A 27,309-nucleotide genomic window follows, 5' to 3' on the forward strand; every position below is an offset into this window, starting at 1 on the left:
GAAGTTCACTGGCCCCAACCCTGCTGCTGGATTCCAGATCAAATGGGCTGGGCACATTGGGGAGAGGAAAGAACAAAGATACAGCCAAGGAGCTGTCCCACATGGTGAGCAAGTCTCAGCTCTTGAGGCCAGGAGATTAGTTAATCTTGCAGTAACTTTTATGTTCTTCTGTGTGTCCATCTGTCTCTCATCCATCCTACACCAAGCACCCACTTTGGGTAGAGAATGTGCCTGCAGACACTGGGGGAGAGGCTGAATCTATAGGGTAGTTCTTCCTTTGGTGGACTTCCCATAGCCCCTAGTCCAACGCCCTCAGAGCTCAGAATCTGTATCTGGTCAGCGTCTTCAAGCCCATAGGACTCAGGGAAGCTGACCCACACCTCCAAAGCCACAGAAGAGGGAGGCAGAATCATACACATCCACTGGTTAGTCACTGGTGAGAATTATAACTGCCTGGCAGAGGTTTATGGGGCCTGAACCAGAGCCTTTCCTTCTGTTGGCCAGTCATGTGGCAGGCCTGGTTATCAGAAAGGGTCATAGTGGGCATGCAGCGATGACTTGTGCACATTGGGTGGTCAATGGTGGTCTGAGTCAGCCACCATTCCCAATGTGGCCCCACCTTCCTCCAGAACCTCTGAAGTCAAGCATTTCTTTGTTTTACTTTTGTTTTTTTTTTTGTGTAATGACTTTTTATTTCCAAAATATTTATTGAAGTATAGTTGATTTGCAATATTGTGTTAATTTTTGCTATACAGCAAAGTCATTCAGTTATACGTGCATTCTTTTCATATTCTTTTCCATTAAGATTTATCACAGGATATTGAATATAGTTCCCTGTGCTATATTGTGCCTTATTGTTTATCTATCCTACATATAATAGTTTGCTTCTGCTAATCCCAAATTCCCCACCCTACTCCCCCCCTTTTTTTGAGGGCTTCCCTGATGGCTCAGTTGGTAAAGAATCCGTTTGCAATGTGGGAAACCTGGGTTCAATCCTTGGGTTGGGAAGATCCCCTGGATAAGGGAAAGGCTACCCACTCCGGTAGCAACCACAGATCTGTTCTCTGTATCAGTGGGCCTGTTTCTGTTTCATAAATAAGTTTATTTGTGTCATTTCTTAGATTCCATGTATAAGTGATATCGTATGTTGTCTTTCTCTTTTTGACTTAGTTACCATTTCTATTTTTGATCAGCTGAAATGGAGCCACCATTTCCCTTGGACACTGCTCAGGAGAGGCTGGTCTGTCGGTGACTCCCTTTTCCTATGCTTTCAGAGCTGGCCACCCTGCTGTGACAGAGACAGTCTGTCTTTAGACATGTTATTAGTACTCAGGGTTGGTCTTGTGGACTGAGGGTGCGTCTCCCTTGGGTGACAATGCATGGTTCTGCTTTACTCTGAGCTCATTTCGTAGTTTGTCTCCAAAAGCGACCGTCCTCCTCGCTTTCCCCCACAGCGCACCACGCCCCGCTCCATGCCGCACCGTGCCGGTGCCCCTCCCCCACCCTTGGCTGCGGAAACAAACAGCGGTCCCTGCCTTCCTGCAGTTGGGAGGAACGGAGCTCACAGACAGGGTCTCTCCCTGCACCCTCCCTGCTCCCGGCAGGCATACTGCTTGCAGAGATGCAGGTGGCCAGTGGAAGCTGTGATGGGCCTAGCGGGGAGGCTCCTGCCGCACCACTGGGACATTGGTGGGGCCACAGCTGTGGCATCCTGGGGTGTGGGGGCCTTTGGCTCGCCTTCCCTTTGGGAGCCCTGCAGCCCTCCCTGGTGTACCCCAGGGTACAGACTGCTCTTCTTAGGCCATGTGAAGCCCCAAGATCACATGGTGTCTCTGCTTTTGTGCTCCAACTCAGTCCTACAGACTCAGCCTGGAGGTCTTCAGCACTGAAAATGGGGTTCAGATCAGAGCAGCTGCTCAGTCGTGTCCGACTCTTTGCGACCCCATGAATCGCAGCATGCCAGGCCTCCCTGTCCATCACCAACTCCCAGAGTTCACTCAGACTCATGTCCATCGAGTCAGTGATGCCATCCAGCCATCTCATCCTCTGTTGTCCCCTTCTCCTCCTGCCCCCAATCCCTCCCAGCATCAGAGTCTTTTCCAATGAGTCAACTCTTCGCATGAGGTGGCCAAAGTACTGGAGTTTCAGCTTTAGCATCAGTCCTTCCAATGAACACCCAGGACTGATCTCCTTTAGGATGGACTGGTTGAATCTCCTTGCAGTCCAAGGGACTCTCAGGAGTCTTCTCTAACACCACAGTTCAAAAGCATCAATTCTTCGGCACTCAGCCTTCTTGTTTGTAATTTAGTAAGATATTTTTGACGAGTTTGGTCTTAAAGAATGGGGCTTTTTAATGCTGCAATTTCAAACAAAACAACATGGTTAGGCCCTTTTTAGAGTTTCCAAAGTCTCCACAGAAAGTAGACCTTCCCTCTACTTCTCACCAGTAGGACCTGTGGCAAATAATTTATCCCATCTGAGTCTCAGTTACTTTGTTTGTAAAATAGAGAATGGAAAATACCAGAACCAACCCACAGGGTGGTTGTGAAGGTTACATGAGATAATATGGCTATAGGGCTTAGAACAGGACCTGGGGGCTGTAAGGCAAGTGCTTGAGAAATGTCAGCCCTTCTTAGTCTGATTACATGGCCTCTCCTCTGAGCTGAATTTTTAAGAAGCATCTCTCTCTGCCTTGTCTTTCTGTCCTTCTGACTGTCTCTTTTATTCTCTCCTCTCCTTAACCCTGGCAATGGGAGCACAGCTCTCCCTTCCTTCCGGAAAGGAAGTGTCTGCAAAGGGCTCTGGGAATCACACAGTTTGTGGGGCACTGGTTTGGCTTGGTGGTGATGCCCTGGCCCAGAGAAGACCCCAATTTATTCTTTTAATTAACTGACATCTCTGCCTCCTGATGAGTTCTTATCAAGAGAACTGCTCTCAATCATTTATAGCTATTTCCCTTTCCAAGGAGTCTTGAATTCCCAGAATGCTGTCCTAGTTGTATTGTGGTTGCTAAAGAGTGATGATGGCAGGGCTGGAGTGCATATGTACATGTGTGTGCATGCGTGTTGCATGCATGTGTGTGCACACATGTTTGATGACTAGGGTCCCAGGACTGGGAGTGGTAAATTCTCAGTGACTCCTTCTAAGCTGGGCAAAGGGCAGTGGCGAGTCCTTCCTGCACTGTCACTCCCCCCTTGGCTGTGCTGGGTCTGAAGCAGTGCCCGAGAGACCTGGCTGCCCTCCCAAACCAACTCCCTGAGCTGAAACAGGCTGGGGAACAAGTCCGGGAGAGAGGTCACCAGATGTGGCCCGCAGTGAGCCGCAGGGGTCCTGGACTTGAAGAGGAAGTCTTGTTTTCAGCAACCTCGGGAGGGGCAGGTGCCTGGAGGAGATGGTGAGGACCCGCTGTCCGGAAGGGGCACAGTGTCCCACTGATTTACAAGCAGCAATTTCCTCTCCTGTCTCTGGCCTTACATGGACCTCACAGGGCCAACCCCTGGGGCCTCATCTGCAGCAATGTCTGGAAAACATGTATTTATGAAGTACCTATATTTTTATACTGAATATGTAGCTTCTGAAACAAAATAGTTCATGTTATGTTTCACCTAAAATCACCTCATGTCCTGCCAATGGTAGCTGCCAGTCTTTGAAAAACCTTGGCTTGAGTTTCGGGTGAAGGAGAAAGGGCAGAGTGCAGGCCACACTCACAAGCTAACACTCCTCTTGCCAGGCTGGGAACTGGCTGAGGACAGAGGCTGTGTCTCGCTCTGTGTCCAGCACACGGTAGGTGCTCAGGGCGGCATGGTATGGGGAGAGGAAGGAGCACAGCTTCTCGTGTAGATCAGAGTTCAAAACTGGCTGTGTTTTTACTGTCTGTGCAATTCAGGGGAAGCGAATTTGTCTTGGTTTTCCAGTTTGTACAGTGTGATAACATCTATCTTACAGTGTCAGGGAAGCTAACTGGGATGGTATACCCAGTACCTGGCACAGAGCAAACTCTTAATAGATGCCAGTGTCCTTCCTTTTTCTCTCCTGATATTTGATGAACCAATTTATACCACACTGTTAGTGAGGAAATAGGTCTCCTCCATTCTTGAGGGAATCAGCACTTAACCTCAAGGATGAATCTCCAGGAATGAGACCACAGGTGGTGCAGACAGCTGAGGGCACTCAGGCTGCAGTCCTGAGCAGCAGTCCCCTTCTGGGGGCCGGAGTCTCCATTCTCAGCCTGGGGCCAGCACCTGCTGCCTGGAGGACATGTTAAAATGAGCAGCGCCTGCCTCTGGGATTGCAATCTCAGTTCCTCCAGGGACTGGGCAGGGAGTGAACTTGAGCACAGGACTGAACTGAGAAAATAGAGAGTGGTGGTGTTTGTGGCCCACTGGAGAGGAGGTACATGGCACTAATGCTCCCATGGAAGCAGCAACCCGCTACTGGCTAAACGAACAGATCTGACCAGGCCACAGGGCCTCTGGTCGGCAAACCTGCAAAGGGCTGTTCCACCAGGGAAAATATTCACACTATTTAACCACGGGAATCCCGGTTATGAGACTTCAGTAGCTCCTCATTTCAAGTCTCCCCACCCCCTAAAACTCTGGGGAGAGAGAGGAATGGACTTCCCCTGGGCCCCAGAGCTCGACACTGCGGCTTCCTCTCAGTCATTTCACACCTGGTCTGTGTGGGATCCTTGGCGTGTGCGGGTTGCTTCCTCTGAACTTGGAGGGGCCTCTTCTAATCTAAGGTGGCCTGGCCTGACCGCAAGTCAGTCTGCCGGTGGCAGGTTCCAGCTGAGGCTCCTGGAGCTCAGCCTTGGGGGTCTGAAGCCTTTTTTCTGTTCCTGCCGTTTGAGCTCAGGCCTGCCAGTCACTGGAGGGAGGGCGAGCTGGGCAGGGGTGGCAGGAGCAGGCTGTTGTGTGACCTTCTCTGAAAGTTGGCTTAATCTGGGCAAGGAGTATTTGTGTGTTCCATGAGAGGAGAGGTCAGGGGTGTTACCTGAGTCACACACAACGGTGAGGACAGACTCAGGGTGGGAACACGGCTGCCCTCCTCCCTGACACCTACTCTGCTGCTCCCTACTGGGAGCTTGGGTGTGACTGGGCACATCAGTGTCTGTAAATACTGAAAGAGGACAGGGAGCTGTAAAAACAGGAGAGGGGACGGTGAGCACTGGCAGCTTGGTGAGAGACCCCTGGTTCAAGATTCAGAGTGCACGTTGATCAGGTATTAATAATATGTATTTCACAAAGTCCACATCACCACCTATGATAGCCCAATGGGTTGATCACTGGAAGTCAGAGGGTAGAGCATCCACACGGAAGCAGTCAGACAGCTCAGAGGACGGGGTCTGCAGGCCATGCAGTCTGGTCTCTCCGCGAGGTTTACTCACATGAAAAGACTACTGTGCTAGATGGAAAGAGACCTAAGGACCGTTACTACCAGATGCAGTTTGTGGTCCAGGATTGGATACCAGTTGGATGAATCGGCTGATCAGTTTGGCTGTTACACGACATGAAATTTATTAAAATGAAAAGGAGACTGCTGGCTGAACAAAGGAGGTTGGGAAACTCTGTAGCAGGCAAATCCAGATTGAAGGACATTCTACAACACAACTGACTGGGCCATTCAGAGTGTTAATATCCTAAAGGACAAAAATAGTGGAGGAAGTGTTACAGTGAAGGACACAAGAGACGTGACAAGTTAGTGCAATAAGTGACCTTTGACTGGATCCAGACTTTAAAGGGAATCACAGGTCCATCTCTAGGAGATCAGGAGGTGTGCTCCCCAACCACAGAGGGTGGCCAGCAGCTGGCACCTTGGAGCTGCTCCATCGAGAGAGCTTCCTGCCCCCAGGCCAGGCCCTTCCCAGGGCAGCCCTGTGGAGTGACTGGCTCCATACAGGACACGCTGTTGGGCAGTTCTCCTTCCAGAGTTTCCCCGTAGAGTAGAAAGAGGCTTTGCCAGGACTGTGAAGTTCAACTTCTTCCTCTGCCTGATCCTGCTTCTGCCTGCTCCCTTTCACAGGTGTAAGATGCCTGATAAGCATCTTGTGCCCCAAACTCCATCTCGATATGTATGGTTTCTAAAGAACTCAACCTGTGACTAACTATAAAGGTCAGTATTGGGTGATTAGGGAACTATGGGCTATATATTAGTTAATAGTATTATATTAGTGTTAAATTTTGTGAGTGTGGTAATTGTATGGCAGTGGTGTAGCTGACTATCCTTGTTCTTAGGAGAAATGCTAAGGTATTTAGGGGGGAAGGGTTGTGCTGTGTGCAACTTACTCCATACGGTTAACATGTATTTATATATCTGCATTGCTATATTTATCTATATAGATCTCACTAACTAGATATCTGTATATAGAGGCATACATTATCTACATCTGGATATCGGTATGGGAGACAGAGACAAAACAAATGTAGCAAAATGGTGCCAACTTATGACTCTAGATGAAATTCTTACAGATCCTTGTTATATTAGTTTTTCAAGTTACTAAAGGTTTGAAAGTTTTTCAAAACAAAAGTTGAGAGAAAGAATCAATGTGAAATGTGACTTCACTTCGGTAAAAACAATTCATGTACAAATCTGCTGTTGTTTTTGTTCAGTTGCTCACTCGTGTCCGACTCTTTGCGACCCCATGGACTGTGGCATGCCAGGCTTCCCTGTCCTTCACCATCTCCCGGAGCCTACTCAAACTCATGTCCATTGAATGGGTGATGCCATCTAATGATCTTGTCCTGTCGTCCCCTTCTCCCCCCACCTTCAATCTTTCCCAGCGTCAGGGTCTTCTAGTCAGTCAGCTCTTCGCATTAGGTGGCCAAAGGATTGGAGCTTCAGCTTCAGCATCAATTCTTCCAATGGATATTCAGGATTGATTTCCTTTAGGATGGACTGGTTTGATCTTCTTGCAGTACAAGGAACTCTCCAGAGTCTTCTCCAACACCACAGTTCAAAAGCATCAGTCCTTCGGTGCTCAGGCTTCTTTATGGTTCAACTCTCACATCCATACATGACTACTGGAAAAACCATAGTTTTGACTAGACAGACCTTTGTCGGCAAAGTAATGTCTCCACTTTTTAATATGCTGTCTAGGTTTGTTGTAGTTTTTCCGTACATGGAAAAAAATCTGGAAGGCTACACACTAAAGAGCTAGAGTGGTAATCTCAGAGTGGTTGGACATGTGCTTGGTTGGACAAGTGGTTGGACACTTTTGCTTGTCAACATTTTCATTTGCTAAAACTCACATGTTTTGCTTATGTAATGAATGATTATTAAGATAATTCATAAAGGCCTATGGTAGAGATAAAGGTGAGCCTCCCTCTGGTCCAAGAGGGCAGTGCCTTGGAGAAGGGGGCCAACTCCTCCTTACCCCCAGTGAGTGAGATTAAAATCTCAATAGTGTCCCTTCCTCCACTGGCTGTTTCAGCCTCAGACTGAAATGATACTGGCTTAAAAAAATGGGATCATTTGATGGGAGACGACCACTGGGCACCAGATGGGGCTGACCTGCTGGTGGATATGCTGGGCTGGCTGTTGGTTCAGGGCACCCAGAGTCTGTTTATGGCCACCAGCCATGTGACATTTTCACTTTCCAGTGCTGTGCTGGCATGGGGGGAAACGTGTGAGTATTACTTTGAGTTACATCTAAAATTGAATTTCCCACCCCTCTTGAGTGTCATTGTGCAACTATCAGTTCTGATATTTTTGTAACCTTTGTTTTTTAAAAAAGTTTTTTCCATTTGGTCACATTACTTTCAGTCTGAACCAGTTTTCTCAGTAAGACACGTTTTAAGGGAAGATTACATTTAAATGTTCCCTGTGGAAGACTAATGACTTCCTCAGAACTCCCCTCTTTGTGGCCCAAGGCCCACCTGGCGGGCTCAGGTGAGCTGGCACCAACCTTAAGGAAAGGACTCGGGGAGGGCCTAGGGCTGGGTCTCTCTGCCAGGGAGTCAGGAGGAGGCAGGATCAGCATCTGCATAAGGAGAAAAGTCTGAGGGAAGAGAGGTGGAAACGGGAGACAAATTGGCTAATGGAGGTTAAAATCAGGCCAGAGGAAGGAACTCTAAATTGAGTTCCAGTGCCGGGGCGGCCTCTCAAGCTCGAGTTCCACCCTCTCAGTCTGGGCACCTCACCCCTTTCTTTGGCCAGGGCTGCTTGGAGACTGGCTGGCTCAGGTGAGGAGAAATTTCTGTTTTTGTGGGCCAGCCCTGGGAGCAATCATCAATCAATCGGCAAAATTTTCCCACCTCCATCTTGTTTGCTAGGTGCTGGGATGAAGATTTCTTCAAGACTCAGCTGAACTTCTCTAACACCTTAAGGCACCGCCCCAGGAAGTGTCTCCTCTGCCGGGCCCACAGTCCTATCTCCAGCTGTCTTGGACATCCTGAGTGAAAGCTTAGGCCCCTTTAAGGAGGAGGGGAACATGTTCGCTCATGCTTTCCTTTAAGCCTTGTGCAACAATGTATTTTGTCCAAGAACTGGCCTTTCTTTAGGTGGCAGAACTAATAATCACACAGCACAATGTCTTACTCATGGAAATGCTTTTCTTGGGCTCTGTGTTAATGATTATAATTGTAACAAATCTTGACTGGGAACCTATTTCTCAAGCCTCAGATCCCTGATTACACGGCAACAGTATATCTAGCCGAGGGACGTTGCCGGAACTGTTCTCCCTGGCTAATCTTGTGCCAAAGTTATCTCAGGACGCATGCCTTGGGAAAGTTCTGCTGGAACTCTTACAACCTTGAGGTATTCTTTTTATCTATTCTCAGCAGCCAGTTGAGAAGTATACAAGCCCCGCTTAAACTAGTGAGGCAGGTGCTCTCCTGTCCCCTTCTGATATCTAGGTCAGAGCTTTTTCTCTCATTTTCACTTTAAATAAAAATCCACACAAAGCTCTGAGTGACTGAAACTGTCTTTGGTTCTGGAGTTACATCTTCAGCGACCACGAATCCTGCAGCACCATTCACCGATGCTGTCACTAACTGACACCCGAATGTGGCTGTTTCACATTCAAGGGGACACCACGAGGACACACGAGGTCCTGTGGGATCCTGGGCACTGGCTCGGACCTCGGTAGAAGGGTGTTGGGGCTTCCCAGGTGGCGCTAGTGGTAAAGAACCCGCCAATGCAGGAGACTTAAGAGACATGGGTTCAATCCCTGGTAGGGAAGATCCCCTGGAGGAGGGCATGGTAACCCACTCGTATTCTTGCCTGGAGAATCCCATGGACAGGGGAGCCTGACAGGCTACAGTGCATAGGGTCTCAAAGAGTCAGACAAGACTGAAGCGACTGCACGTGTGGCAGTGCTCAGCACAGATCGTGGCACTCAGTGGGACTAAGTGATTATTAATTTGTCAGAGCAAAATTATATTATTCAAACAGAGTTGTATCTATTAGGGTTCTTTGGTTACAAGCAAGAGAGACTGACTTTGGCGAACTTAAGCAAACTGAGGGAAAAGTGGAAGAAGCAGTCTTTGGGTCAGATGGGAAGGAGCACAGCTCTGGGGCTGTGACATCAGAAACAGTGACGTGTCCCCATGAGCAAGCATGCGCTTCATCTGTCCTCAGTCCTTCTAACACTCTGCTCGGGAGGGACAGGCCCTATTGACACTGTGTGCAGTGGGCAAGGGGTAGTTCCCCAGAGGAAAGGGTGCAGATGGAGGCAGGGCAGTGTCCATGATGCTGGAGCTCTCTGCCTCAGCTTGGCTGAGTGGCAGCCTCTCCTGCGTCAGCTGGGCTGTCTCACCTGGTCTCTGTCAGCCCTTCCTTCACCCCAGGTGGTTGTCCTCGTCCCATGCCTTGGACTCTGTGCCTGGAACTTGTTGGCTTCCTGGACCATCTGATCTGGTTCCTTTCTGTTTTGGATTCTGCATCCATGGATCCAGTCTTTTCACCTAACTTAGTTCCAGAAACTGGTCCCCTTGCTTGCCTGGGAAGTGTTAGTTTCTCAGTTGTACCTGACTCTTTGCAACCCCATGGACTGCAGCCCACCAGGCTTTTCAGTCCATGGGATTCTCCAGACAAGAATACTGGAGTAGGTTGCCCTTTCCTTCACCAGGGACTCTTCCCGACCCAGGGATCAAACCTGAGTCTCCTGAATTGCAGGCAGATTCTTTACCATCTGAGCCACCAGGGAAGCCTGGGAGTGGAGGTCAGACAAAGATCCCAGGAAATCTGAGCTGTCAGCAGCCACAGATATGATCTAGGACTGAGGCCCAGAGCTAGGGAAAGAAAGTTTGTCAGGGTTTGGAAGTGAGTTCAGAGCAGATTCACAGCCATAGCCCAAGTGCCACTGTTTTCTGCACAAGGTGCTTTTAATTATGGAAGTAATATACACTCATGAAAAGAAATCTAGAAAATATATGAAAGTAAAAAGCACCCACTCCAATAACCCACCCATTCGTTGCTTAACCTCCAGTCTTTTTGACATCTAGTTCACCTGAGAGGCAATGTGGAAAACTGATTGAGAGAATGGGCTCTGGAACCCCTTACACAGTCAGGTAGGAGCTGTGTGGCCTCTGAATGTTGATTAACCTCTTTAAGCTTCAGTTATATCACCTGTGAAATAGAGGTGTGAAGAAAAGGCAGAGTAAAGTTTATAACAGAGTAAGCACTTAATAAATCTTAGTAAGTGCTCAATAAATATTAAAGTTTGCCCTGATCTTATGCTTTTTCCATGCCTCTCTCTCAACCCTTTCCCTGAATTTCCTTAGGCAACTTCTCATCTCAATTCTGGGCTTCTGGGTTACCATCCATTTGTCTTGGGAATAATTTTTTTTACCAACCGCATGCCCTAAGTAGTAAATGAAGCATCCAGGACATTATTTAATGCCATTTGTGTGGGAAGTGTGGGGAAGATAAAAGACAAAAAGCACCCAAGAGCAGATAGAGCATCATGTTGTACCACAGCCACTCAGTATGTCTGCTCTGCTCTCCCAGTAAAAGCACCCACACACCCTTTTCCTTTAGGAAAGTCTCCTCCTCCTCCAGGTGAGGGTGTCCATGCACACCACGAGGCAGGCAAGTGACCAAGACCGAGCCCATTAGAATATGCTGACCCACTGGCTTCAGGAAGTGGTACAATAATCAGCCCATGACATTCCTTCCTGGGACATTTTTACCTTTGAAACAAAGGTGCTGAGAGAATGTAAGCATGTACTTGCCATATGCAGGAAGCCTGCTTACAGGAAGAGAGAATGAGATTAACACTGGGAAGCAGCTGTGTGTAGAGACGGAAGTGTCAGGTCCCAGGTTGCTGCCTCTGAAGCCAGGTTCCTGCAGAACTTCTGTATTGTGCACGTTTTCCTATATTCTTCCCATCCATGTGAGTCATATAAATTTCCATTTTTTACTTAACTGATTTATATCAGGCTGTGTTATATCCAAGTCAGAGTCCTGACTAATACAATTGCTTTCTTTGTAAAGGTGTGAAGGTGGTTGTGTGATCAATTGTAAAACTTTGCCCATTCTGTTGGTTGAGAAGGAACAGTCTCCCCAGTGGGGTAGCACTCCCAACATAATGACCAAGATCAAAGAAGCCCCAACTTTGCGGGGCTAGGGCTCATTGTTTTCCTATTCAAAGCTCTCTGGAGATACACTCTGTCTTATTGATTGCTGATGTGATCTGCAGCATTCACTCCATCAAGCGGAATTTGAGTCTCTCAAGTCTTTGGAGTTATTTGAAGAAATGAATCCTTTCATCTCTTCTGGCTTCCTTGGCACTTGCTCTATTCCCTTTCATCTCCAGCTCAGCACTATGAAAAGGTGTGATGGTGTGAGATCCTAGATTCTGGATGTGTATGAAAGTATATAAGCATATTCTGAGCAATCAGAATTAATAATGTGGCACCCACATTCTACTCCCTTTATCATCACAGAATTTTTTAAAAAACATGCCTGGGTGAGTGAGACCTTCCAAGGAGGCTTGTGCAGTCCTTCCTGCCTGGAGGAGCTACAAGAAGAGGGCTGCTCACAGTTACTCAAACACAAAGCAGGCTCCTTGTTCATTGCCAGCTTCAGGAATCCCTCTGTGATTCAAGTCTTCCTATTGTTCGGAAAGTCTGCCTACCTTCTGATCAGGTTGTCCTTCTCCTCCTCCTTCCAAAAACTGCCCAGAGCACTACAAGAAGCCTTCTGGCTTAGTTCCTTTCAGTGCTGATAAATCTGGGATTTGTTATTTCTTACATGTGCCCTTTTATTTGAGTTCTCAGTACAGTACTAGTAGAAAAGAGCAGTGTGTCCTATGAACATCACAGAAAAAACAAGGAGTAAGGGGCTCAAGGGCAGTTTAATAGATTCTGGGGTTTGTCTAGTATTTCATCATCAAGTTGAGCAAACAGAGCTAATATACTTGTGGTGTGAATTTTCTAGGACAGAAAGGCTGAGAGAGGGTGACCAATTTAAGGTTTTTAGTTTCACAAAATTTGTAAGAAGAAATAAAAGATTTTTTCCTACCCTCTATTTCATTTACCTTTGCTCTAATCTTTATTATTATTTTCTCTCTGCTACCTTTGGGTTTAGTTTGTTCTTCTTTTTCTAGCTTCTTGAGGTGTAAAGTTAGGTAGTTGATCTGAGATCCTTTTCAATGTAAGCTTTTATAGCTATAAACTTCCGTCTTAGCACTGCTTCCGTTGCATCTCATACATTTTAGTAGGTTGTACTCTCATTTTCGTTTGTCTCAAGACATTTTATAATTTCTCTTGTGATTTCTTCTTTGACCCTTTGGTTGTTTAACAGTGTGTTGTTTAATCTGTACATTTCTGTAGATTTTCCAGCTATTGATTTTTAGTTTCATTGTATTGTGGTTAGAAAAGATTGTTTGCATGATTTCAAGCCTCTTTAATTGGTTAGGAGTTGTTTTGTGGCCTAGTAAGTGGTCTATTCTGGAAAAAGTTCTGTGTATACTTGAGATGTGTATTTGCTATTGTTAATGACAGAGGTTCCCTCCTTGACTAAATTTTATTCAGTCTCCTCTAAGATCTCTAGGCCCCAACTTGGCATCTGTCCTTGTCAGGTCTGCATCACCTGCTTGTCTCAAGAATCATTCTGAGCTAGTTTAGAGAAAACCTTCCATCCTTGATATCTGATCACTCTCAATCTCTGATCAAATTCCTCACATCTGCACCATTTTCCAGATGATGTCTTATCACCTTACCCTGCCCTCACAAAGAATCCTGTTTAAGTCTGTTTAACTAGGCCTTCTCCTTGATGTTTTAGTAATTTTTCATCCACTGAGCCTCAACCTACTCCATAGTTACAAATCACCACTATATCGTGCTGTATTTGGAGTTGAGCCCAGTTCTACACTGAAGTCTCTTTTCCTCTATTGTAACAGTTCCTAATAAAATGTCTGTTTACTACTTTAATAATTGTCAGATTCTGTGTTTCTTTAATATAGGGAAGTAGGTTTTTTGAATATTCACATAGATAAACAATAATGTGCAGTGCCCAGCCTTTTGGCTTGATTTATTGGCATTTGCAAATGTAAATGATACTGTGACAAGTTTACTACAGACCAAGTCAGTTAGTCATATTTAAACACAAAAGTAACCAAGACTTCCAACTGATGCTTTGCTGGGCCTCTCTAGAGATCCACAGGGTCAGCAGAGGTTGTGGACTCCACCAGAATGCAGATTAAGTGAAAAGTAGAAAAATCTTAAAAGTAGTCAGAAAAAAGAGGATCATTATATACAGAAATACTGAATGACCACAGACTTCCTGTCAGAAACAATACAAGCCAGAAGACAATAATAATCCATCTTTAAAATGCTAAAAGACAAGGAGAATCAGTCAACTTAGAATTATTACATAGCCAGCAAACTTATTTTCCAAAATACTGATTTTTAGACAAGTAAATGCTATGAGATGTAGTATGAATGGCATAGGAAATTCTTCAGGCAGATGAAAAATGATATTAGACAGACATTTGGATCTTTAAAAAGGAAGAAAGAGTGTAGGAGATAGCAAATGTGTGGGTAAATACAAGAGATTTCCCTTTCTGAAAAAAATTTTAAAAACATGATTGATTAAGCTGAAGTAATAATAATGTATTGTGGGCCTTACTGAGATAAAATGTATAATAATAAGAGTAGACAAGATGAAATGGGGAAATAAATGCTTCTGGTGTCAGGTTGACATTAGGTCTGAAATGAAATAAAATTATTTGAAGATAGACTGTATAAATTAACAATGTATATTGTAAACCTTAGAGCAAGCCATTAAAAAATGGCAAAGCTGTAATAGCTAATAAGGTATTGTGTGTGTGTTAAGTCACTTTGGTTGCGTCCGACTCTTTGCGACCCTATGGCTGTAGCCCACCAGGCTCTTCTGTCTATGGGATTCTCTAGGCAAGAATACTGGAGTGGGTTGCCATGTCCTCCTCCAGGGGATCTTCCCTACCCAGGGATCGAACCTGCATCTTTTACATCTCTTGCATTGGCAGGCAGGGTCAAGATAAAAAAGGAATAATGGTGGGGAAAAACCTAAAACAAAAGAAATAAGTTCAGTTCAGTCACTCAGTCATGTCTGACTCTTTGCGACCCCATGAACCGCAGCATGCCAGGCCTCCCTGTCCATCACCAACTACCGGAGTCCACCCAAACCCATGTTCATTGAATCGGTGATGCCATCCAACCATCTCATCATCTGTTGTCCCCTTCTCCTGCCTTCAATCCCTCCCAGCATCAGGGTCTTTTCAAATGAGTCAGCTCTTCGCATCAGGTGGCCAAAGTATTGGAGTTTCAGCTTTAGCATCATTCCTTCCAATGAACACCCAGGACTGATCTCCTTGCAGTCCAATTGACTCTCAAGAGTCTTCTCCAACACCACAGTTCAAAAGCATCAATTGTTTGGTGCTCAGCTTTCTTTCGGAGAAGGCAATGGCACCCCACTCCAGTACTCTTGCCTGGAAAATCCCATGGATGGAGGAGCCTGGTGGGCTGCAGTCCATGGGGTTGCTAAGAGTCGAACACAACTGAGTGACTTCACTTTCACTTTTCACTTTCATGCATTGGAGAAGGAAATGGCAACCCACTCCAGAGTTCTTGCCTGGAGAATCCCAGGGATGGGGGAGTCTGGTGGGCTGCCATCTATGGAATCGCACAGAGTCGGACACGACTGAAGCGACTTAACAGCAACAGCAGCAGCTTTCTTTATAGTCCAACTTTCACATTCATACATGACCACTGGAAAAACCATAGCCTTGTCTAGACGGACCTTTGTTGACAAAGTAATGGCTCTGCTTTTTAATATGCTGTCTAGGTTGGTCATAACTTTCCTTCCAAGGAGTAAGTGTCTTCTAATTTCATGGCTGCAATCACCATCTGCAGTGATTTTGGAGCCCCCAAAAGTAAAGTCTGACACTGTTTCCACTGTTTCCTCATCTATTTGCCATGAAGTGATGGGACCAGATGCCATGATCTTCGTTTTCTGAATGTTGAGCTTTAAGCCAACTTTTTCACTCTCCTCTTTCACTTTCAAGTGGCTCTTTAGTTCTTCTTCACTTTCTGCCATAAGGGTGGTGTCATTTGCATATCTAAGGTTATTGATAATTCTGGAAATCTTGAATCCAGCTTGTGCTTCTTCCAACCCAGCGTTTCTCATGATGTACTCTGTACAGAAGTTAAATAAGCAGGGTGACAATATACAGCTTTGACGTACTCCTTTTCCTATTTGGAACCAGTCTGTTGTTCCATGTCCAGTTCTAACTGTTGCTTCTGGAGCTGCACACAGGTTTCTCAAGAGGCAGGTCAGGTGGTCTGGTATTCCCATCTCTTTCAGAATTTTCCACAGTTTATTGTGATCCACACAGTCAAAGGCTTTGGCATAGTCAATAAAGCAGAAATAGATGTTTTTCTGGAACTCTCTTGCTTTTTCCATGATACAGCAGATGTTGGCAATTTGATCTCTGGTTCCTCTGCCTTTTTTAAAACCAGCTCGAACATCTGGAAATTCATGGTTCATGTATTGCTGAATCCTGGCTTGGAGAATTTTGAGCATTACTTTACTAGCATGTGAGATGAGTGCAACTGTGAGGTAGTTTGAGCATTCTTTGGCATTGCCTTTCTTTGGGATTGGAATGAAAACTGACCTTTTCCAGTCCTGTGGCCACTGCTGAGTTTTCCAAATTTGCTGACATATTGAGTGCAGCACTTTCACGGCATCATCTTTTAGGGTTTGAAATAGCTCAACTGGAATTCCATCACCTCCACTAGCTTTTTTTGTAGTGATGCTTTCTAAGGCCCACTTGACTTCACATTCCAGGATGCCTGGCTCTAGGTGAGTGATCACACCATCGTGATTATCTGGGTCATGAAGATCTTTTTTGTACAGTTCTTCTGTGTATTCTTGCCACCTCTTCTCAATATCTTCTGCTTCTGTTAGGTCCATACCATTTCTGTCCTTATTGAGCCCATCTTTGCATGAAATGTTCCCTTGGTATCTCTAATTTTCTTGAAGAGATCTCTAGTCTTCCCCATTCTATTATTTTCCTCTATTTCTTTGCACTGATCACTGAGGAAGGCTTTTTTCTCTCTTCTTGCTATTCTTTGGAACTCTGCATTCAAATAGGTATATCTTGCCTTTTCTCCTTGCTTTTCGCTTCTCTTTTCACAGCTATTTGTAAGGCCTCCTCAGACAGCTGTTTTGCCTTTTTGCATTTCTTTTTCTTGGGGATGGTCTTGATCCCTGTCTTCTGTAGAATGTCAGGAACCTCTGTCGATAGTTCATCAGGCACTCTGTCTACCAGATCTAGTCCCTTAAATCTATTTCTGACTTCCACTGAAATCAGAAAAAGAGAAAAATAATAAAGAGGATATGGGACAGATGGGCCACACAGGAAATTAGCAAGATGGTAAATTAAAACTTAACCACAAAAAATTACATTGTATGTAAATGGTCTACACTGCCAGGGTTACAATGTAGAGGACAACAGTGGTTATGTTGTCAGGCACAAAGTGGAGAGCTTTATAATAATTCAACAAGAAGACAATCTTAAATGAGTACACTTACAAGGGAACTTCAAAATACATGAAGCAAAACCAGACAGAAGTGAACGGGGCAATAGGTAAGTCTTAGGTTACAATTTGAGATTTCAAAACACCTATCTTAATAATGACTGAAAAGCAATAGATATGATGTAATGAAGATTATAACCATCTAATTATTTGTTTAGACCATTACACATATGTGTATATATAATCAGCCTCTTTTTCTGATTGCTTTTAAGATTTAGAATATACCCACAACTACAGAACATATATCCTTTTAAATTTCACATGAAATGTTTACCAAGAGAGACCTATGCTGGGCCATAAAGTGAGTTTTTAAAAATTAAAATGACAGAGATCATACAAGATGTGTTTTTTAACCACAGAAGAATTAAATTGGAAATCAGTAGTAGAAACATCACTAATAATAGAAAAGTCTAAAATCAATGATCTAATCTTCCACCTTAAGAAACTAGAAAGATAACAAAATAAACCCAAATTAAATAGAAAGAAGAAAACAAGAGTACAGAAATAGAAATCAATGAAATTAGAAAATGGACAAATGAGAGAGAAAATAAAATAAACCAAAGGCTGGGCCTTGGTAAACATGAAGAAAGTTGTAAACCTTTAACTGGACTGATTAAAACAAAGGAGAAAAGATGCAAATTACTATTATCAAGAAGGAAGGAAGAGACATCCCAGCAGATTCTACAGATATTTAAAGAATAATAAGAAAATGTTATGCCAAAAAAATCAACAACCTAAATACTTAAATTCCTTGAATTCTAGAGCTGACTTAAGAAGAAACAAGAAATTAAATAACCTTATCTCAATTAAAAAAATAAATTTCCCATTAAAAATCCTTAAACAAATAAAACATCAGGCAGGATGGCTCCACTAGTGAAGTCTATCAAACATTTAAGGATGAATAACACTAATTCCGGAGAAGGCAATGGCACTCCACTCTAGTACTCTTGCCTGGAAAATCCCATGGATGGAGGAGCCTGGTGGGCTGCAGTCCATGGGGTCGCTACCAGTCTGACACGACTGAGTGACTTCACTTTCACTTTTCACTTTCATGCACTGGAGAAGGAAATGGCAACCCACTCCAGTGTTCTTGCCTGGAGAATCCCAGGGATGGCGGAGCCTCGTGGGCTGCCGTCTATGGAGTCGCACAGAGTTGGACACGACTGAAGCGACTTAGCAGCAGCAGCAGCAGCAGCAACACTAATTCTAATTACACTAACATGTAATTAGAACATGCAGAAGAAAGTAAATTACTTCCCAACTCATATCATGAGGCTTAAAACAAACATTCCTCATAAATACAGATGCAAAAACTTCTTAACAAGTATTAGAAATTAAATCTAGCTGTATGTGCAAAGTATAATATATTGTAACCAAGTAAACATGTCCCAGGAATGCAAAGTTGGTTTAACATTTGAAAAATCAAGCAATGTCATTTATCATATAAAAAGAGGAGAAACATGATCATCTCAATAGATGCTGAGAAAATACTTAATAAAATTCAACACCTATGTATGCGAAATCTCATAGCAAACTAGGTATAAAAGGAATTTCCTCAACTTGATAAAAGGCATCTATGAAAAATGTATATCTAAATAAAATTAAATGCTGATAAAGACTGAATGCTTTCTTCCTAAGATGAAAACCATTAACAGGATATCCAGTCTCACCATTTCTATTTCAATCTTACTGATGGTCCTAGCCAGTGTAATAAGGCAGGAAAAAGATAAAATGACATGATCTAGAATTGCTTTTACTCACAGATGTTATGTTTGTATACATAAAAAATCAAGAGGAATCTATAAAATACCACTAGGATGAGTTTTACAAGATTGTTACAAAGTTAGTACACAAAAATCAACTGCATTTCTATTGAGCAGCAGCAATCAACTGAAAGTTTAGATAACGGGATCCATGAACACAGAATATGAACTATTCTGTTTAAAATACTTATAGAAAAAAAGAATAAAACCCAGAAAATTTTATAATACATGCATCTGACTTAGGACTTATATTTGGGATATATGTATGTTTGTGTGTATACATATATATTACATATAATAAAACTATCTAATTAAAATATTGGCAAAATATTTATATAAAAGCTGACTAAAGAAGATATGCAAGTGTTTGTAAAGATGCAAACATCAATTGTCATTAGGGAGATACCAATTAAAACAGTGTGATATCATCCCCATTAACATGGTTAAAATTAAAATGGCTAATCATTATAGTGTTCATGTGCATGTACAGCAGATGGAACACTCATATATTGTTGGTGAGGTTGTAAAATGGTGCAGCAATTTTAGGAAAACAGTTTGCCAATTTCTTTAAATGTTCAATGTGAACTTACATATGATCTAGCAATCCTATCCTTTGATACTGTGTTTGTTTCTTCAGTCATGTCCGACTCTTTGCAACCCTATGGACAGCAACCTGCCAGGCTCCTCTGTCCATGGGATTCTCTAGGCAAGACTACTGGAGTGGGTTGCCATTTCCTCCTTCAGGGGACCTTCCTGACCCAGGGATCGAACCCATCTCTTACATCTCTTGCATTGGCAGGCAGGTTTTTTTGTTTTTTACCACTAGTGTCATCCTGGAAACTCCCTTTGACACTGACCGAGACATAAACATATACATCCACAGAAAGATTTGTGCATGAATGTATACAGAGGCATTCTTCATAATGGCCAAAAATTGAAATCAATACATTCATCAAAAAAAGAATAAATGAATTGGGGCATAGTCAACTCTGGAATACTACTAAGTAATAAAAAGTATTCACCAAGAAGGCAATGGCACCCCACTCCAGTACTCTTGCCTGGAGAATCCCATGGACGGAGGAGCCTGGTAGGACTCCAGTGTTCTTGCCTGGAGAATCCCAGGGACGGGGGAGCCTGGTGGGCTGCTGTCTATGGGGCTGCACAGAGTCGGACACGACTGAAGCAACTTAGCAGCAGCAGCAGCAAGATATATATAACAACATAGATGAATGGGAATAACATTATTTTGAATTAAAAAAATGTACACACACAAGAATACTTAACACACAATTCTATTTATATGAAACTCTAGGAAATATGAATCAACACTATGGTGACAGAAAGTAAATCAGTGTTAGCAGGGGTTAGGAGACAGGGCTCAAGGGAGTCTTTTGGGATGAGAACAAAGGTTTTATTTATTTTTGGCCACACTGAGTGGCTTGTGGGATCTTAGTTCCCCAACCAGGGATCAAACTGAAGCCCTTGGCAGTGAAAGCCCACGTCTTAACCAGTGGTCCACCAGCAAATTCCTAACAAAAAGGTTTTATATATTGACTGGAATGGTGGCTATATGGGTGCATATATTTATGAAAACTCATCCAACTAGACACAAATCATATGCTTTTTATTGAATGTAAATTATATTTTAGTAAAAAAGAATTTTATAATTTTTTTGAAAATCCCAATATGCAAAATTAATCTAAATTTATCCTGGTTGAAAGTACTCTGGGAGTATCTCAGAGAAGCAAAATGCAAATCTTTTTTGGAGGAAATATACCTCACACCAGCCTTCATCAAATTCCTAGATACAATGCCTTTTCGTAGATGCACTGACAATAAAAAGAAAATTAACAATCACCCAAGCAAACCAACTACTATTTGCATTAGTCAACAGAGGCAACAAGAACCCTCAAGAAATTTAGGTAGTGGAACTGTGGAATACAGAATATAAAATATGTATGAAATTGTTAAAAAGAGAAAAGAGAATAAAAACAAAGGAAAAGAAAAAGATACCATAAAAGGAGCAGGTCTATTTAGAAAAAAACTAAATAGAATTTCTAGAAATAAGCAATATAATCAAGTTAAGGACTCATTGGAACCCAAGAAAACCAACTACCATGAGTTAAACGGAAGATAGATATGGCTAAATAGAATATGTAGCATATGGAAAATATGAAGAACTGGGAGTACTAAGAGATTAAGAGACAAAGAATTTTCTATAAATGATAAAAACATATATGTTCAGATTCAAGAAGCCCACATATTATAAAAATAATACAAAAATGAATCCGTATGTAGACATAATGCATCACAGTGATGGCAAAATAGTGGAGAATATTATAAAATTAGTTAAGAGGGAAAGGGCTTCCCTTCTGGTTCAGCTGGTAAAGAATCCACCTGCAATGCGGGAGACCTGGGTTTGATCCCTGGGTTAGGAAGATGCCCTGGAGAAGGGAAAGGCCACCACTCCAGTATTCTGGCCTGGAGAATTCCATGGACTTGTATAGTCCATGAGGTTGCAAAGAGTCAGACACGACTGAGTGACTTTCACTTTACTTCACGTAAGAGGCAAAAGACAGGTTATACTGATAGATAAAGGAATTTAGATTTAGAAAGGAAGCCAGATACTCACAAAATAAACACAGAGAGAAAATTACTGTCAATATCAATTTTATACCTGGATAAATTATACAAATCATGAGGAAGAAGTTGATTTTTCTTTTAGAAAAGTAAAAATCGGACAGATTACTAGGCAGAGTGTCAGTAAATAACTTCAAAAGGAAAGCAGAAGGGAAGTGATTCCAGTAGTAAGGTCTGGGATGCAAGAAGATATGAAGAGCAAATGAATCAGGAGGCATGGAGAGAAGTCTGTTCACTATAAAAATTGGTCACTATGGACCATTTTTTTGAGACATAAAGAACAGCACAGAAATAAAATAACATGCAACATGGAAAAGGAGTTATGCAGATAAGGCAGACTCTTGTTCTTTTCAGAAAGACAGTAGAAATATAATTTTAGACTTACATACACATGAGAAAGTGTGAATGTTAACCACAAAAGTGAGAAATAGAATATGTAACTTTTTAAAGAAAAGTTTTTAATTAGATTCTTCACAAGACAATGAAGAACTGAAGAAGTGACCAGAGCAGGAAGCTTTTATTTATTATTAAATATTTACCTAGCTATTTATTTCACCACTTTCTCTGGGGGCTCAGATGGTAAAGAACTTGCCTGCATTGCAAGGAGACCCAGGTTTAATCCCTGGGTTGGGAAGATTCCCATGCAATGGGAAATGGGTACTCATTCCGGTATTCTTGCCTGGAGAATCCCATAAACAGAGGAGCCTGGAGAATCCCATAAACAGAGGAGCCTGGTGGGCTACTGTCCATGGGATCACAAAGAGGCAGACATGACTGAGCAACTAAGCTTCCTCTATTTATTTTTCTTTGGCTGTGCTGCATTGTGCAGCGTGTGGGATCTTAGTTCCCAACCAGGGATCACACCCGCAGCCCCTGCATTGGCGGTGTGGAGTCCTAACCACAGGACCACCAGGGAGTCCCCTGAGTATGCAACTTCTAACTAATAATATACATAGTATATGTATAATACATACACAGTATGCATAAACACCCAGTTCAGCACCTCTGGGGGATGAGGTAGGAAGGAAGGAAATAAAACCGGGAGGGTGTTAAGCAGTGTTCTGGGCATGTAGGTGCTCACTATTCTTCACCTCTTTTCAGAAGTCTGAAACATTTCTTTTTCTTAATCGAAACATAGTTGATTTACAATATTACTTTCACATGTACAACAAAGTGATTCAAAGTTTTAAATTTTGTACTCCACTTAAAGTTATTATAAAATATTGGCTATATTCCCTGCACTGTACAACATATCCTCGGAGCTTACTTTATACATAGTAGTTTGTACCTCTTTATCCCTTACCTGTCACGCCCCTTCCCTATCCCTCTCTCCACTGGAAACCACTAGTTTGTTCTCTGTATCTGGGAGCGTGTTTCTGTTATATTTTTACTTTTTAGATTCCACATATAGGTGATAACATAGAGTACTTGTCTTTCTCTGGCTTATTTCACTAAGCATCATACCTTCTATACCAATGATGAGTTTGATGGCTGCTGCTGCTGCTAAGTCACTTCAGTCTCTGTGTGACCCCATAGAAGGCAGCCCACCAGGCTCCCCCATCTCTGGGATTCTCCAGGCAAGAACACTGGAGTGGGTTGCCATTTCCTTCTCCAATGCAGGAAAGTGAAAAGTGAAAGTGAAGTCGCTCAGTCGTGTCCGACTCTAGCGACCCCCTGGAGTGCAGCCTACCAGGCTCCTCTGTCCATGGGATTTTCTAGGCAAAAGTACTGGAGTGGGGTGCCATTGAGTTTGATAGGTTCATCCATATCATTGCAAATGGCAAAATTTAATTCTTTTTTATGGCTGAGTAGGTGAAGTATTTCTTCAACATAGAATTCAACAGCTTTTAGTTATTTTTTAAAAGCCCTTCAGTCTCTTTATAGCAGTGGTTCTTACCTGTGTTGATTTTGACTCCTCTTTCCAGGGGACACTTGGGCATACCTGGAGACACTTTTGATGGTCACAAATGGGGGTGGTGTTATTGGAACCTAGGTCAGGGACACCGCTAAACATCCTATAACACACAGAGTGGTTCCCCTATAATGACGGATCATGTGGCCCAAAACGTTAACAGTATTGAGTTTGAGAAATCCCATTCTTCAGGATAAGAAAGGTCATTTTTTCAAAATTAGATTTTATTACTCTTCTTTCTAATTAAAAGGAAATGGAACTCCATTTTGAAAATGATGAGAACCAGAAATGTGATCACATGGTGATGTCATTCACAATACTTCTGACATCTGTATTTTCAGAAGGTAAAATTGCTTGATAACTTCTTCAGGAAAAAACTTCATAAGTAGGCAGTATAATTAATGTTTTAAAGTGTCAAAAATGAACTTGCCTTTGGTTGATTGATAAAGTTCCATGAACATAGCAACAATGACCACGGTTTGCTTTTGACTGAAGTTTCTTTATGAGATGAAGTTTCCATGAAATAGTTAATTGCTTTCAGTTGCTCCATATCCAAGAAAGAGAAAAAAAGGTAACTTGAGAAAGCAGCTTTTTTCTCTACTTGTTTTCTGGCTACTGTTACATTAGTATTCGACAGTGGTATTGTACAAAATTCTGGGGCTGCTACTGAGACGTTGTCATTAAATTCCAACTTGACACACCCGGCATGCTGCCAAATGCAGTTCAGTGTGTAGATTACGGTCCAACAAATCAATACTCTAGAATTGTAGGTTTATGTCTGCCTGTAATTAAAAAGTATGCAAGCGCTTTCTTTGCCTATCTGATGAGAGGAAGAGAAACGAGCTGTTTTTCTAGGGTGGAGAGGTGAAAGTGTCAGCCTGAAACAGAAGTATTGGGACACTCCTGGCAGTCCAGTGGTTGAGACTCTGCCTCCAATGTAGGAGGTGTGGGTTCAATTGGTCGGGGAACTAGGACCTCACATGTTGTGTGACATGGCTGACACATGATACATGTTGCATGACAAACTACATATATATTTACATGTGTAAAATATATGTAAATATTAAAATATATATTTATATATTTATAAAATAATAGAAGCATTCCCTGGCATATCCTTTAAGACGTGGCTTTTGATAAAGGCAGTCGCTCTGTACACCTCTCAGCCTAGCACTGATCTGTACCAATCAGAGAAGTTCCCTCATTTTCATGGACAAACTTTGGGAGTTTCTTCAGAGAACCTGGTTTGGTGTTGTAGTATTTCCTCAAAAAATCTGTGAGTGTGGGTAATGGGAAGATAAAACCAAACACTGTATCCTCACGAAAGGAGGGAGCTATAGCAGGAGAGGGGAGTTTTTGGACAGCATGTGTGTGGTAGATTACTTTAAACCACAGGCTCCTAGCAGAAAGGTAGGCCCTTTTCCCAATCCTGCAGAAAAAGCCATAAAACTTCAAGCCTAGTCAGTGTCTGCCATCTAGCAATTAAGAATGGCAAACGGGAAGACTAGATTCATTTGGTGCCTCTCTTGCAGAGATTAGGGTAAAACGTCAAGCTTCCAAAGCAACAGGTACTACCCTATTTCTGGAGGCTAAGGTCTGACGCATTCACATTAGAAAAGGATTTAGGACATAATTCTACCCACTGGGCAAAACAAAATCAGCAATAGCAGCTTCCAATTCAAAGGAAATATTTATACACAGATACAATAAAAGATACAATTTTATCTTTGTAGCAGGTAGCTGTGGCTGGCTGTCAGCCAGATGTGAAAACAATTTCACAAAGAAAAAACTTTGTGGAGTTGGTCTGGCCTTTCCATCATTTTGACCAGAGTGGGGAAAAAAAAAAAAAGAGTATTCTCTTCCAGGAAATCAGTTTATTTTTCATCACAACAGAAAAATCTCTGTATAGAGAAATAAATATAACCAAATGTTTTGGTTATATTTCTCAATTTGGGTTGTAGGGTGGCTCTGGACATGAAAGATTTATTTCTTAGTGCAGTCCCCTCCAACTTTTTTTCAAAGTTTCAAAGTGGGGCTCCACTGCTTTTCTTAGTCAGTTTTCCCAAGGATCACATTTGCAAGTGGGCTAATGATACTAACTCTGCAGTCTAGGAAACTGAGTGTGAATATGATTGGAAATATGAAAGATTTTGATTAAATTATGGGACTACTATATAGACGTTGAATAGAATTTTATCCTTTATTCATTTTAAGAGAGATTCACCTTACTCAAAGGAGACTTGATGAGTGATTTAAAAGGGACACTATTCAAGAGTTAGGGTTTAATGTAATTTTATTTACATTTCAAATGCAGAATCAAATTGCAGTATCTTCTGCCATACTTGAGAGGGAATGGATCTAAGTTTTTTTACTGGTGGTTGGGAGGCTAAAATGGCTGACTTGTACTCATGCAAGAGGAACACCAGCTCTCCTCATTCCATGATGCCAGGTTTAAGATGTGCCCACTGCACTGATAGTTCTTACACAAACATAAAACATCATGTTAGATTTCATCAATACTTTTACCCCAGGAGTGAAAATTGGGAACCGCCACTGTCTTTTCCAGCTTCGTATTATCTATGGCTGCATAACAAATTACCTCTAAGTTAAGCAGCTTAATACAAGACTTATTTATCTCGGGTTTCTGAGTAATTTGGGTGTGGATCAAGGTCCCACACAAGCTATAATCAAAGTGTTGTCTGTGGTCATCTCAAGGCTCTAGTGAGGGGAGGATCCCCTTCCTGACCCATCACATGTTGCTGGCAGGATTCAGTTCTTTGCATGTGGTTAGACTGGGGGACTCTGCTGTTGCCAGGAAACCCCGGTTTCCTGTCACATGGACCTCTCCACAGAGCATCTCAGAACACGGCAACTGGCTTCCATCAGAGCAGGAAAGCATGACAGAAATAGAAGGCAAGCAAGACAGAAGACAAAGTCTTTCTGTCACCTAATCTCGGAAGAGACATGTCACTTTTGCCATATTCTATTCATTAGAAGCAGGTCACTAGCTCCAGCTCCCGTTCAAGGAGAGGGGACGATACAGGATTGTGAATACTGGGAAGCAAGGATCCATGCGAGCCACCTTAGAAGGTTTTTTCTCCTATCACAAGGTTTTTTTTAATATTAAAAACTGATTGAGAATGCAAGGCTGCTTTCAGACAATGAATGCGAAAGGCGGAGGCCATACATTTGAGTTAGTTGCAGCGAGTACTTGTGCACATTTTCGGAGCTAAATTGTCCTTGGGGCATGACACGTAACAGACTGACAAAACTATTTTTGGGTTCAAAACCTGTGAACGCTTCTCCAAAACACGGCTTAATACAAAGCTTAATACAAATCCCAGATGAAGTCATCAATGGAAGCATTGAACACGATTTGAAAAGCATGGTTCAATATCGAGATTTTTGATGGAAATTCCTTCTAGCAAACAGCAGATACTCCAAATATTTCAAGAAGGAATGTACCAGCTCAGTGACCTGCAGGCACCAGATGTTACAGAGTATGACAAAGCTTGGAGAGTGAGACAACTTTTAGATAAAAGCTGTTTCCTGATCCTAAATAACACTAAAATTGCTCTGTGACTATTTGCAGTGATAACTACCCTTCTTTTCTTCTTCTTTGGCTCCTTGATCTGTGTGACTGCACAACTCAAGAGGTTTTGCCTTCCTTTGCTTTCTCCTCAGGGTGCCCCTTTCATGAGACCCACACCCCCATCCTCACTAAGCTGTGGCCACTACCGACGCATCCTGTCCCTCAACAGACAGCGTGTTCTGACAGCCCACTGTACTACGAAAGACCTCACGGTCACTGCAGTGACTGGAGGCAGCAGCCTGGAACCTGCAGGCAAGCTAAGACTAAACGTGTCTTTTTTCGTTCTTCCCTTGAATATTCACTTGAAAATATAATGATTTTATTTTTTATCATAACTATGATTAGTCTGGATGTGACTGGATAGGAAATGCCAACTTTTCC

At 42.8% G+C, this 27,309-nt stretch overlaps 1 protein-coding gene and 1 long non-coding RNA gene across 2 annotated transcripts in view; one reads left to right on the forward strand and one right to left on the reverse strand.

Annotated features, from left to right (window-relative positions):
- The first annotated feature begins 3,388 nt into the window (after positions 1 to 3,388).
- LOC133229530 (uncharacterized) lies at positions 3,389 to 27,296 on the forward strand. Its single transcript, XR_009730566.1, has 3 exons — positions 3,389 to 3,783; positions 6,022 to 6,111; positions 27,021 to 27,296. It is a non-coding gene; the product is annotated as an uncharacterized LOC133229530 (long non-coding RNA).
- NETO2 (neuropilin and tolloid like 2) overlaps positions 10,154 to 27,309 on the reverse strand; it is an 85,255-nt gene continuing 68,099 nt past the window's right edge. Inside the window, exon 10 of the mRNA XM_061385928.1 lies at positions 10,154 to 10,566. The gene's annotated coding sequence lies outside the window, so the exon portion shown is untranslated. The remainder of the gene's footprint in view (positions 10,567 to 27,309) is intronic.

This window comes from Bos javanicus, chromosome 18 (assembly GCF_032452875.1).
Source record: "Bos javanicus breed banteng chromosome 18, ARS-OSU_banteng_1.0, whole genome shotgun sequence".
NCBI classification, from domain to species: Eukaryota; Metazoa; Chordata; class Mammalia; order Artiodactyla; family Bovidae; genus Bos; species Bos javanicus.